The sequence below is a fragment of the Prionailurus bengalensis genome, chromosome C1 (genome assembly GCF_016509475.1).
Source record: "Prionailurus bengalensis isolate Pbe53 chromosome C1, Fcat_Pben_1.1_paternal_pri, whole genome shotgun sequence".
NCBI lineage: Eukaryota > Metazoa > Chordata > Mammalia > Carnivora > Felidae > Prionailurus > Prionailurus bengalensis.
In genome coordinates, this window is record NC_057345.1 from 107982566 (window position 1) to 107993571 (window position 11006).

Below are 11006 nucleotides of genomic sequence, written 5' to 3' on the forward strand. Positions count from 1 at the left end.
AAAGACCTTATGTTTCATCATCAACAATGCTTTATTAGGGAAGGAGAAGTAAAGTTTTATTTATCCCAAATCCCCCCACTCCCCCCCCCCAAAAAAAAAAAGAAGAAGAAAGGAAAAGAAAATAATCCTTGCCACAGGTCTTAGGCACAGATCGAAGAAAGGCTGTATTTTAAGAAAGGTAGACTTGTTCCCGATGCTTTTCCTGGGGCTCTGAGGAAGAGTGGTCCCAATTCAGAGAGGAGCCTGACCCTAAGAGGAAAGAGAACAACTTCAGGATTAAGTCTCTTCTATGTCAAACCTCAGCCCAGGAAGAGCAGAGTAGAGATTCAGAGAATGGTGTCTGCCACCAGGGCAGGCTTCGGAGAGAAGATGTCTGCTGCTGGAGCATGGGGGAGACCTGTGATTTGTTTGCACGATGGTCTTGATGGCTTTTGCTCTTACTGCTCCTGGGTGGTCACTTCTCCTGGCACGGTGGTGGGCTGCACAGGGGGACACTGCTGCTGGCAGAGTTGAGGTGGAAACTCTGGAGGTGGGCATGGCACTGGGCACTTCGGCGGTGGGCATGGCACTGGGCACTTGGGAGGTGGGAGCACAAGAGGTCGTTGGCAGGGCTGCTTGCACTATTGCTGCTGCTGCTGCTGATAGGACATCTTTCTGGATATCAGAGAACCTAAAAAAATGCAAAGGTCAAAATGCAAGTGTCATTGTTTACAAGAGGATCCCTCTTGCAGACAGAGCAAGCCAAAACCCATCAATTATTTCCAAGGACAAACTTTGGTCTCTGACTCTCTCCTTTAGACTGTGTGGCTCCCCTTTTTGTTCTTGTTAGGATCATGCCTCATCAGTATCTTGTGCATTTGGGGCCACTTTATCTCAACTTCTCTTGACCTCTTTCAATGACAAAATTGTCTTCTCTGTCTTGAGATAGCAACAGATAGTGGATGTATGCAAATACAATCTCAAAAAAAAAAAGATGCTGAATTCCTGGCCAATACCAAAGCAAGTCTCTACCACATCAGTTCCCATGAGGCCCTGATTAAGATTGAAGTAAGCTGCTTTGGGTGCTAAGACAAAGTCTATTCAGGGAGAATTGCCAAAGTGTAGGCCTGCCCTCAAAGGGCTCATGGAGAGGCTGGCAATACATTAGGATGCTCTCTCTTATATTAATATGTCATGACCAAAGAGAAACTCTTGCCCTCACTTGTTTCAGCTCAATATTATTCCCTTAATTAGGTTTTGCTTAAGAATTTCAACCTTGTAATAGAAAGACACATACTTCATCAACAAAAATTAGCTCACAAACATCCTTGGTCTGACAACTTTCAATTCCCCAGGGAAGAGTATGCACGTCGTTGAGGAAAACCAGCTATTGCTGCTTACAAATTAATTCCAAACATCATCTCATATCCCCCAAGCATATAGAACCACCCACCCCACCCCCCATGAGATTCACTTGATTCTCCAGAGCTGTTGGGGAGCTGAGCACGAAAAGGGTGGCAACAATGTGGCAGGTGTCCCCTTTATATGGCTTCGGTGGTGCCCACCTTCAGGAAGTGAAGAAGCCTAAGGCTGGGCTGGACCAGTTGTTTGGAAACCAAATGCAATCCACCTGAAATTCCCAAAATGTCTTGTCACTTCGATTACTGGAAACTTCCTGCTCTGGGATTGTCCCCATTGGGGCAAGAACTCAGTGATTTGCCTGAGGCTCTCTCTTGACCAGCAGTTCCAGTTTCATGTGACAGATGAAGAATTGGGGCAGTTCTCAAACTGGGGGCCCAAGAGGTCATTCCTTGATTGGGCTTACCTTCACCTACCTCCCTGCCCCATGCCTGTATCAGAAGCCTGTGTGTCCATTTACTTTTCAACTGCCTGTCATTTAGCTTTGTATTCTAGAATGACAGAAGCTTGGGTTCTGAGAGGCTAGCAACATGGCTTATGCTCTGTCTCTCTCGCAGGCACTTATAACTCACTTCCACTTACTCTAAGGCTGGCTGCTCACATTAACTGGTTCCTTTTAATATGGATGAAGAGAATGCATGGTCTCCACAGGGAGCGACAGGGCTCCCTGTGCAGGAGCTGAAGCCAGGATCCAGCACAACACAGGCTGTGCTATTCTGTAGAGAACAAGACTGTGTGGCCTCATGTCAATGGTGACATGGGGCTGGTCCATTTTCCACTTAATGTCTGCTAGAATGCCAAGGTTACTTTCTACCATGCTCGTCCCAGGATTGTCATTCTCTTATTTGAAATCCTGTGGGAATTTTTCAACTCATAGCTCACTAAGAGAAAGTGAAATGTTTGTTTTTATTGAATGTCACTCAACAGACCTGTGATCACTTCTGAAACATGAGTTAGGGTGTTAGCAGAGGCTTCAAAACTCCCTGCCTTACCTTTTCTTAACATCCCTGGGAGTACTCAATCCACTGATTCCTCCTCACCTTCCAAGTGAACTCATCTGTGGTTTTGTTTAAATAAAGGCAGGGTGGTTGGCATTAAAATCTCCCAGTAAGTTCTAAATACAGCTTACATAAACCCTTTAGTACTGTAATCACTATGCTTACAGCCCCTTATTTATTTTTATTAATATTCTATCCATTAATAGATTAATTAATGTTATCAATATCTACACATCTCACGGTAACCAGACATCACCTGCCTTGCACCTCTTCCAATATTCAGTGAAGCAGCAGAGTACACTGGAAATGTCCTAGAGGAGACATCCAAAGACAGGAGTTTAAACCTAGGGGCGTCGCTAGCTAGCTTTGTGATGCGGGAAAATATTTTCTCAGCATCCTCTGCCTTCGTACATCTGTTATTAGTTACAGCTAACATTGACAAGAATTATTCCTAATACTTAGAAGACCTAGAACCTTCCACTGGGCTTTCCATTGTTAAAGTCAATAATTACCAGCCAAGCCATCAAATCTCCCTTGACCTTCTTGATTTCCTCCTGCAGAACCCCAGCACTCAGCCTATTTTCCTTGCACCTTTGAAGCCATTGTTTACTTCCATCAAGAACACGTAGATAGGTGTTCCTTTTCATTGTTAAGGGTATTACTAAGTAACCATCACTATAAGGAAACTGACAAAAATGATCAAAATTCAAAAGCATTCGTGTATTCAGGCAGTTGGCTCACCATTATTGGGTTTGGGGCTTCTATGACGTCATGAGTAACGCCTGCCCTAAGAAATATCAAGATATTATGAAAAACAAGCAAACACTGAAAGAGTTGATCAAAACATATTTTCTTAATGCTTTCATGGGGATGGTTTCTGATTAGATCATTTATGGATCCACATGACAAAATAATAGGCAAAAATGAAAAGTGATCTTCCAAAAGAGTGTGTATTATATGAAAAGGGCAAGTAGCAAACCATGTGTACAATATAACTACATTTATACTTAATGTATATGTAGCTACATGTGTGTATATATAAATACATATGTAAATGTGGATCTCTTACACCATGCAGAGGAAATCAACTGTACTACCGTTTGAGATTTTAGGCACAGCTAACTGAAGGTTTTGTTATGTGCCAAGCATTGTGTGAAGAACCCTATGTGCATTAACTCATCTTTCCTTACAACAGACTTATAGGTGAAAAGTTATTTTCTCCTTCCCCACTTCAACTCTTGCCCTGTCAGTCTTTTAATGTGAAACGTATATGAACTCCCTATGATTTTCTCAGAAAGAAATTCAGAGCTGGATAAGGAGAAACATTGCTGAACATTCCCAGAAAGCAAAAAGAAAACTACTACCACCCTTCCAACAATCACGTTTAGGCAGCTAAACTGGAAACTACATTAGGACAACCTGGTTTGAAAAAGTGGTACAATCATTTTCTCTTCTCTGTCACTAGCAGGTTTGCTGTTTGGGGTCTTTAAATTTTTGGTTTCGAACCAATGTGCAAGCACTCACAAAAGCTCCAAGATCACTGAGCAAGTACACGGTAGACAAATTTCATGAAAGATCGAGAGAGAAAAGGACTCTTAGTTCAACAACTTGTTATTTTGCATGAGCAAATGCTCTTGGATATTTTTAATCTTTGAGTAGATAAGAAATGCACACTTGGCAAAATTCAAATGGTGCAGAGATAATACATGATGAAAATGGCCCCTTACCCCTTTCCTTCAGCCACTCAATTTCCCACCCTAGGGAATCACTGTTACCAGTCTCTCAGTGAGTCCTTCCATTGACTGTAGCTTTATATTACATGCATATGTAATGAATGTAATATAAATGTAATGAAAGCATGACAGTATCATGCTTTCCTCAGTGAATTTGTTCCTAGTGTTTATGATGAGATTATTAGTATTTTATGAGATTCTTTAGAGGAACCAGTGATGTCCAGATGCCTCACAATGAAGAAGTTTAACTAATACCAGCCATATAACACCTTGTGGGGAAACATTTACCAGTTGTCAGACTCAAGGATCCAAGAAGACAAAGGAAAAAAAAAAAAAAAAGAAAGAAAGATGCAATGGGCAGTGAGCCCACTTGGGGAGAAATAGCTTTCCAGTAAGCAGCATATGTTGGTTGGCAAGTGTGCAGGAAGGTGGGCCATGGGGAAAAGAGGAATACGATGGAAGAGGCAGAGCAGATGATCCACAGGAAATGATGAAGGCAGAGGGGAAAGACTCTTCCAAGACAACAAAGCTGCTGGCATTTCCTCGTATATGTATTGTATATGCCATTGCAAACTGGCAAATGGATGTTAAACCACCAGAATAAATGTGATCCGTGCTGGAACACGTGTGTAATACATGAGTAAGCATGTCTGCCGTTGACACATGCTGCCTCTTTTAATTTGTATAAACTTGTACAATTTATATAAAGCATACTAAAGAAGAAAACTAAGGAAGGGAAATAGATTGTATACATGGTCAGGCAGGCAGAGAAACCAAATCCTGAGCATGTGACTGAATAGAAGCTGACGTGATACCAGAGCCAGCTGCATGTTATGTAACAGAAACCCAGGGGCTTTGGAGACACACAGGCCTCAATCTATGGCTTCCTGTATGACTGATCCTATGTGAGTCATTTAACCAGGCGATGCCTCTGCACTTCTCTGGAAAATGGAGAAAATAATGTATTTATCCTGAGAGTTACTATGATGATTAATTTAAGTGAAAAGTACCTGGGGCGCCTGGGTGGCTCAGTAGGTTGGGCGTCCAACTTCAGCTCAGCTCATGATCTCCTGGTTTGTGAGTTCCAGCCCCACGTCAGACACCCTGTTGACAGCTCAGAGCCTGAAGCCTGCTTCAGATTCTGTGTCTCCTCCTCTCTCTGCCCCTCCCATGCTCACGCTCTGTCTCTCAGTAATAAATAAACGTTAAAAAAATTTTTTTTAAATGAGAAGCGCCTGCCTCCTAGTAGGTACTTAATAAACATTAATAACTATAATGTTTTAGTACATAGAGAGGCATGTAAATCTGACTCTATGTAGTATATACTGGTAACCATTATGTTATTTTTTGTATTTCAACAGGATTATGTGATTTTTTTAATAGGTTGATTATATATATTATATTATATATGTGAATAGATACAGAAAAAGAGGGAGTGAGGGAGATAGAGTTTGAGAAAAATGTGCTGAAATCCCTAATTCAGTTGATTATGTCCATGAACAGCCTGTTTTGTTTGTTTGCCCTGTTTTGTTTTCATCAAAAAATCCTCTATACCTAACAGCCAATGACTTGAATTAGCCATTACTTGTAAGTAACATCTTTTACAATAAACGAAGAATTTAGGAAAAATTAATTAACTAATGATAGTAAGTTTAGAAATTCATCTAAAGCTTTTTAAAAATAAAATCTGTGTGTGTGTGTGTGTGTGTGTGTGTGTGTGTGTGAGTGTGTGTGTGTGTGTGTGTGTGTGTCTACATGGATTAGATAGATAGTGGTCCATGAAAACAAAAATAGACACAAAAATCAATACTATTTATTTTTATAGGCACATGTATATATGAAATATATAAAAATAGCATATAGTAATAAAACAAAATATTTTAACATAGAAAAGGAAGCCATCAAGAAAACAGAAAAGACAAGCTACTGAAATGGGAGAAGAGATTTGCAAGTGATGTATCTGATAGAATGTCAATATCCAAAATCTTTAAAGCCTTCACCTGCAAAAATAATCCCATTAAAAATGGGCAGAGGACCTGAATAGACATTTTTCCAAAGAGGAACAAACAGATGAAAAGATTTTCAACATCACTATGCATCAGGGAAATACAAATCAAAACTACACCCTATACTTGTCAGAATGGCTAAAATCAAAAACACAAGAAATAACAAGTGTTGGCCAGGACGTGGAGGAAAAGGAACCCACGTGCACTGCTGGTAGGAATGCAAATTGGTGCTGCCACTGTGGAAAACAATATGGAGGTCCCTTAAAAAGGTAAAAATAGAATTACCATATGATCCAGTAAATCCACTAGTGGATTTAATGGATCCATCCACTACCCAAAGAAAATGAAAATACTAGTTCAAAAAAGACATATGCACTCCTGAGGCACCTGGCTGGCTCAGTCAGTGGAGCATGCGACTCTTGAACTCAGGGTTATGAGTTGGAGCTCCACGTTGGATGTAGAGATTACTTAAAAATAAAATCTTAAAAAAGAGATATATGCCCTCCGATGTTTATTGCAACATTCTTTACGATAACCAAGATATGGAAGCAACTCAAGTGTCCATCGATAGATGAATGGGTAAAGAAGATGTGTATACAGACACACACACACACACACACACACACGTGCGTGTGTGGGGGGGGGTGGGGGGTGTTTATTTTATATAAATTATATGTTATTCCATATATTTATATATATATATAACTATATCAATATAATTATTATAATCATATCAATATAATTATAATTATACACTATATATTATATAAATATATAACTATAATTAAATTTTATTATATATAAATGATTTATATATAAAATTGTACAGATAATATATACTTATATATAATTTATATACATTATGGAATATTATTCAACCATCATAAAGAATGGAATCTTGCCATTTGCAACAACATGGGTGGTGCTACAGGGTATAATGCTAAGTGAAGGAAGTCAGAGAAAGACAGATACCACAGGATTTCACTCATACGCGGAATTTAAGAATCAAGACAAAAGAACAAACACAGAGAAAAGGAGAGGAAGAAAAACAAATAGACTCTTAAATACAGAGAACAAACTAGTGGTCGCCAGGGGGAAGGTGGGTGGGGGGATGGGCAAAATAGATAAAGGGGATTGAGAACACACTTATTGTGAGGAGCACTGAGTAATGTATCAAAGTGTTGAATCGTTATATTGCACACCTGAAACTAATCTAACACTGGATGCTACTTATACTTCAATAAGAACATTTTTAAATGAAATACTGTATGTGACACTCATGATTATTTGATTCTGGGAATGAGTTAGAAGAGGAGTCAAAGGTATCTTAGGCTTTTCTTTATAGTTATATTTCTCTTTCAAATGAAACAATATAAATGCATTTTGTAATTTTAAAAATTAATTACAGGTGAAAAATTCTGACCAGGTATCACATGATATCATTAGTTACTCATTTGGAGTGATGCAGATATTCAGTATTTCCATATATGTCTTAAATTTCTCAAAATCAAAAGCTTAAAGCAACGAAAGAGTAAAGAAAAAAATGTCAAGCAGTCAACACACCAAGATGTTGATAGTGATTATTCCGGCTGATAGGATTTCATCTTGTTATTATTATTTTTTTTTATCCAAGTATAATTAACATATCAAATATAAGAATCTATATACCCTGCGGGTATATTGACAAAACCCTCACATAAACACACAGGCACACATAATCCAGTTCTAAAATATTTTTGTGGAAAATCACAGGGATGGTTTCGCACAGCTTTTATCCTGGCCTTGTCATTTTCGTCACAAATGACACCCGATTTACCCCACTGTCATGCCAGAGTTAGGCAGACAGCTCAGCTTCTTTCCCCAAGCCCACCTGGGCACTCCCACACTGCCATTGTCTCACAAGGCTGATCAAAGACCATGGAGCTGCCCTAGGGAGAGAGATGGTAGCTATAGGTAGCAATAGGAAAGCTCCTAGCTCTTACATACACAGCCTACGCGGGCTTCACAAGGCTCCTGAGGAGCTGTATTTAGCAATTCTTCTACACCTGTTAGAAACATTCCAAGCTTCAGTTTGTTTGTCGGTTCATTCCAAATTGTAAAGGATCATATTCAATCTCTCATTTGAAGCATCCCTTTCTTTAATTTTGTATTTATTGACTTAAAAATGGCAGCAAAAAGCCCACACAAAACTAGTAAAATACATTAAATCTCTCGTGTCCTTTTGCTTCTCTTTTTTTCCAGGACACCGAGCTTCTGGAGCCCTGTGCTTGTCAGTTCCTCGGGTAACTTGGAGTCCTGCAGCTGCCTATAAGACCCTATTTCAAGATTCAAAACTACGTTCTCACTTTAAAGCCCGATTTCTGCATCAGACAGAAGTTTCATGGCTCGACCAGTGACAGTCCCAGCCTTGGGGGCAACTCTGACTTGGAAATGTCTTTCTTGTTCTACATTGAACCTAGCAAACCTCAGCGCCCTGAGCTGCGGGCCTGTGGCTCCACTCTCTAGTCCAGGGTGGGAGGGGGGGAATCAGGTGGGACAGCTGGTTCCCTGACTCACCCGGCCTCCTCTTCTTTCCCAGGCACACGTCCACGGGGCCTCACATGACAAAACTTCTAGCTCCTTCCCTGCTTGGTCTCCCTGCATGGACCCACGTGCTGGGAGACTGCAGATAGGGCAGACCCAGAGGCCCATTCCTGACCTGTGCTAGCAGATCCTGATTATGCATGATGCTCTAGGGTAGACATTGAGGCCCCAGACTGAATGAGACAAACTCCCTGTACTGAGGGGCTCCTAAGACTTTATGTGACATAGAAATTAAAATAAAATGTTGGCAAGCACAATGGTAAACATACATAGTTTACCCAAAAAGGCATTTGATTCAGCAGAGGTTGGCTGTGGTCAGGATCTGATTGAAATCAGAGGTCTGGGTGGGTCAGACTGCGGAGTCTGAGGTTCCCATTCCATGGCAGGACCCTGCCATCCCTCATTTCACGTTGGTCACTGGCCGGGGCCCTGGGGCTGCATTTCAGTGGGATGACTCAGCCGTGGGTCTGTCTCCTCCCACATTCCTGGCCCAGAATCGCACCGTCCATGTGGCCTTCGAGCAGAAGCGGAGGCTTCAGAGTGCTCAGCACCTCTGCAGCAGGAGGGAAAGGAATGTGGGTCACTCATTTCATGCAGCAGAAGACACTCCTTTCCTAGGACTATTGATATCTGTGGGCACTGGGCAAAGTGCAGTTTCCTATTCTCTAATTTCATGAGGGAGACTGTAGGCATTGTCCATTTAGAAGTGTCACTTAACACTGGGAGGATCCTGAGAATATATTTCTGATTTTTGAGTAGTCTTTACAACTTCTGTCCATCTGATGCCTAAGAATATTCACAGTGAGCATGATATTAATCTCACTCCTCTTCTCCATACTTTAACAGCCCAGCTAATAGTAGGCAGGGGCCCCTTGCTGAGTCCAGGGTCATGATTCAGTTCAAGATTCAGATGACACTGGCACCTGAGGTTTAATTGCTCGAGCCTGAGCAATAATTCACAAAATAGACCTCAAACAGGGATGAACAATCTTGTTCTGGATTTAGCTCAGGGTTGCATTCAAAAGAAAAAACCAATACAAGTTCTCAGAAAGAAAAACAATGTTAAAATTCATTAAAATGCTTAAAGTTAATTTAAATGTGTATTTCCAAAGTGGCGAACTGGACCCAGTGTTTACAGCAGCACTCTCAACAATAGCCAAATTATGGAAAGAGCACAAATGCCCATCGCCTGATGAATGGATAAAGAAGATGTGGTGCATATACAAGGGAATATTTCTTGGCGATTAAAAAGAATGAAATCTTGGCATTTGCAGCAGCGTGGATGGAATTGGAGTGTATTGTGCTGAGCAAAATAAATCAGTCAGAGGAAGACAAATGTATGCTTTCACTCACTCTTATGTGGAATTTAGAAGCCAAACAGATGAATGCAGGAGAAGGGAAGGAAAAGGAAAATAAGAGAAAAACAGAGAGGGAGGCAAACCATAAGAGACCCTTAAATAGAACAAACTGAGGGTTGCTGGAGGGGAGGTGGGGGAGGGATGGGCTAGATGGGTGATGGACATTAAGGAGGGCACTTGTTGGGATGAGCACTGGGTGTTGTACGTAAGTGATGAATGAGCCAATCAATTCTACTCCTGAAACCAATACTATGCTATATGTTAGCTAATTTGAACTTAAATTTGAAACAAAAGTGGCAAACTGGAAACATGACAAAAAAAAAAGGCTTAAATCTTCCTTACCTATTTCCCTAAATTTGTAGTCACCTTTGCATAGCCACTGCCCTTAACTTCCAGTCCTCTCCTCTCCCGCCCCGTCCTCTCCCCTCTTCTCTTCTCACATCTTGCCTGTATTTCTCCCTCACTTGCTCCTTTATGCTCCAAAGAGCAGTGTTTGCTCAGTGTTTGCTGCTTTTGTTTCTCTTGCCCATCCTTCCCCATTTCCAGCTCAGTTGTTTTCCTTTGCAAGTGTTGTCCTGTCCATCCTAGTGTTAACCCATCTGGGATTTCTGTAATTCTTTATGTCCTCCTCTTTATCCATTATGCAACTCAGTAGCACACAAGAATAGTCAGCAGCAGGCGGTGAGGGGTGGGGTGGGGGAATGAGGAAGGAGAGAGAATGCACTGCAGTTAAGTGTTATTTATTTTTTTTCTGTCTCAGAGGTGGTAAAATGGTCTTCCTCCCGGGAAGTCACAAGACTGTTGTGAAGCCCATGTAAGATAACGGAATTTAGGAACCTAAACCATTTATTTATTCAACAGATACTATTTCCGCATCTAATCTGTTCAGGTCTTGGCCACGTGTCCCACGTGCAGAATGGGGAAGCTACA

The 11006-nt window shown here is 41.0% G+C and overlaps 1 pseudogene; it reads right to left on the reverse strand.

Moving 5' to 3' along the window:
- The window catches only part of LOC122479458, a 1639-nt pseudogene extending 766 nt beyond the window's left edge, over positions 1-873 (reverse strand).
- Between the last annotated feature and the right edge of the window lie 10133 nt (positions 874-11006).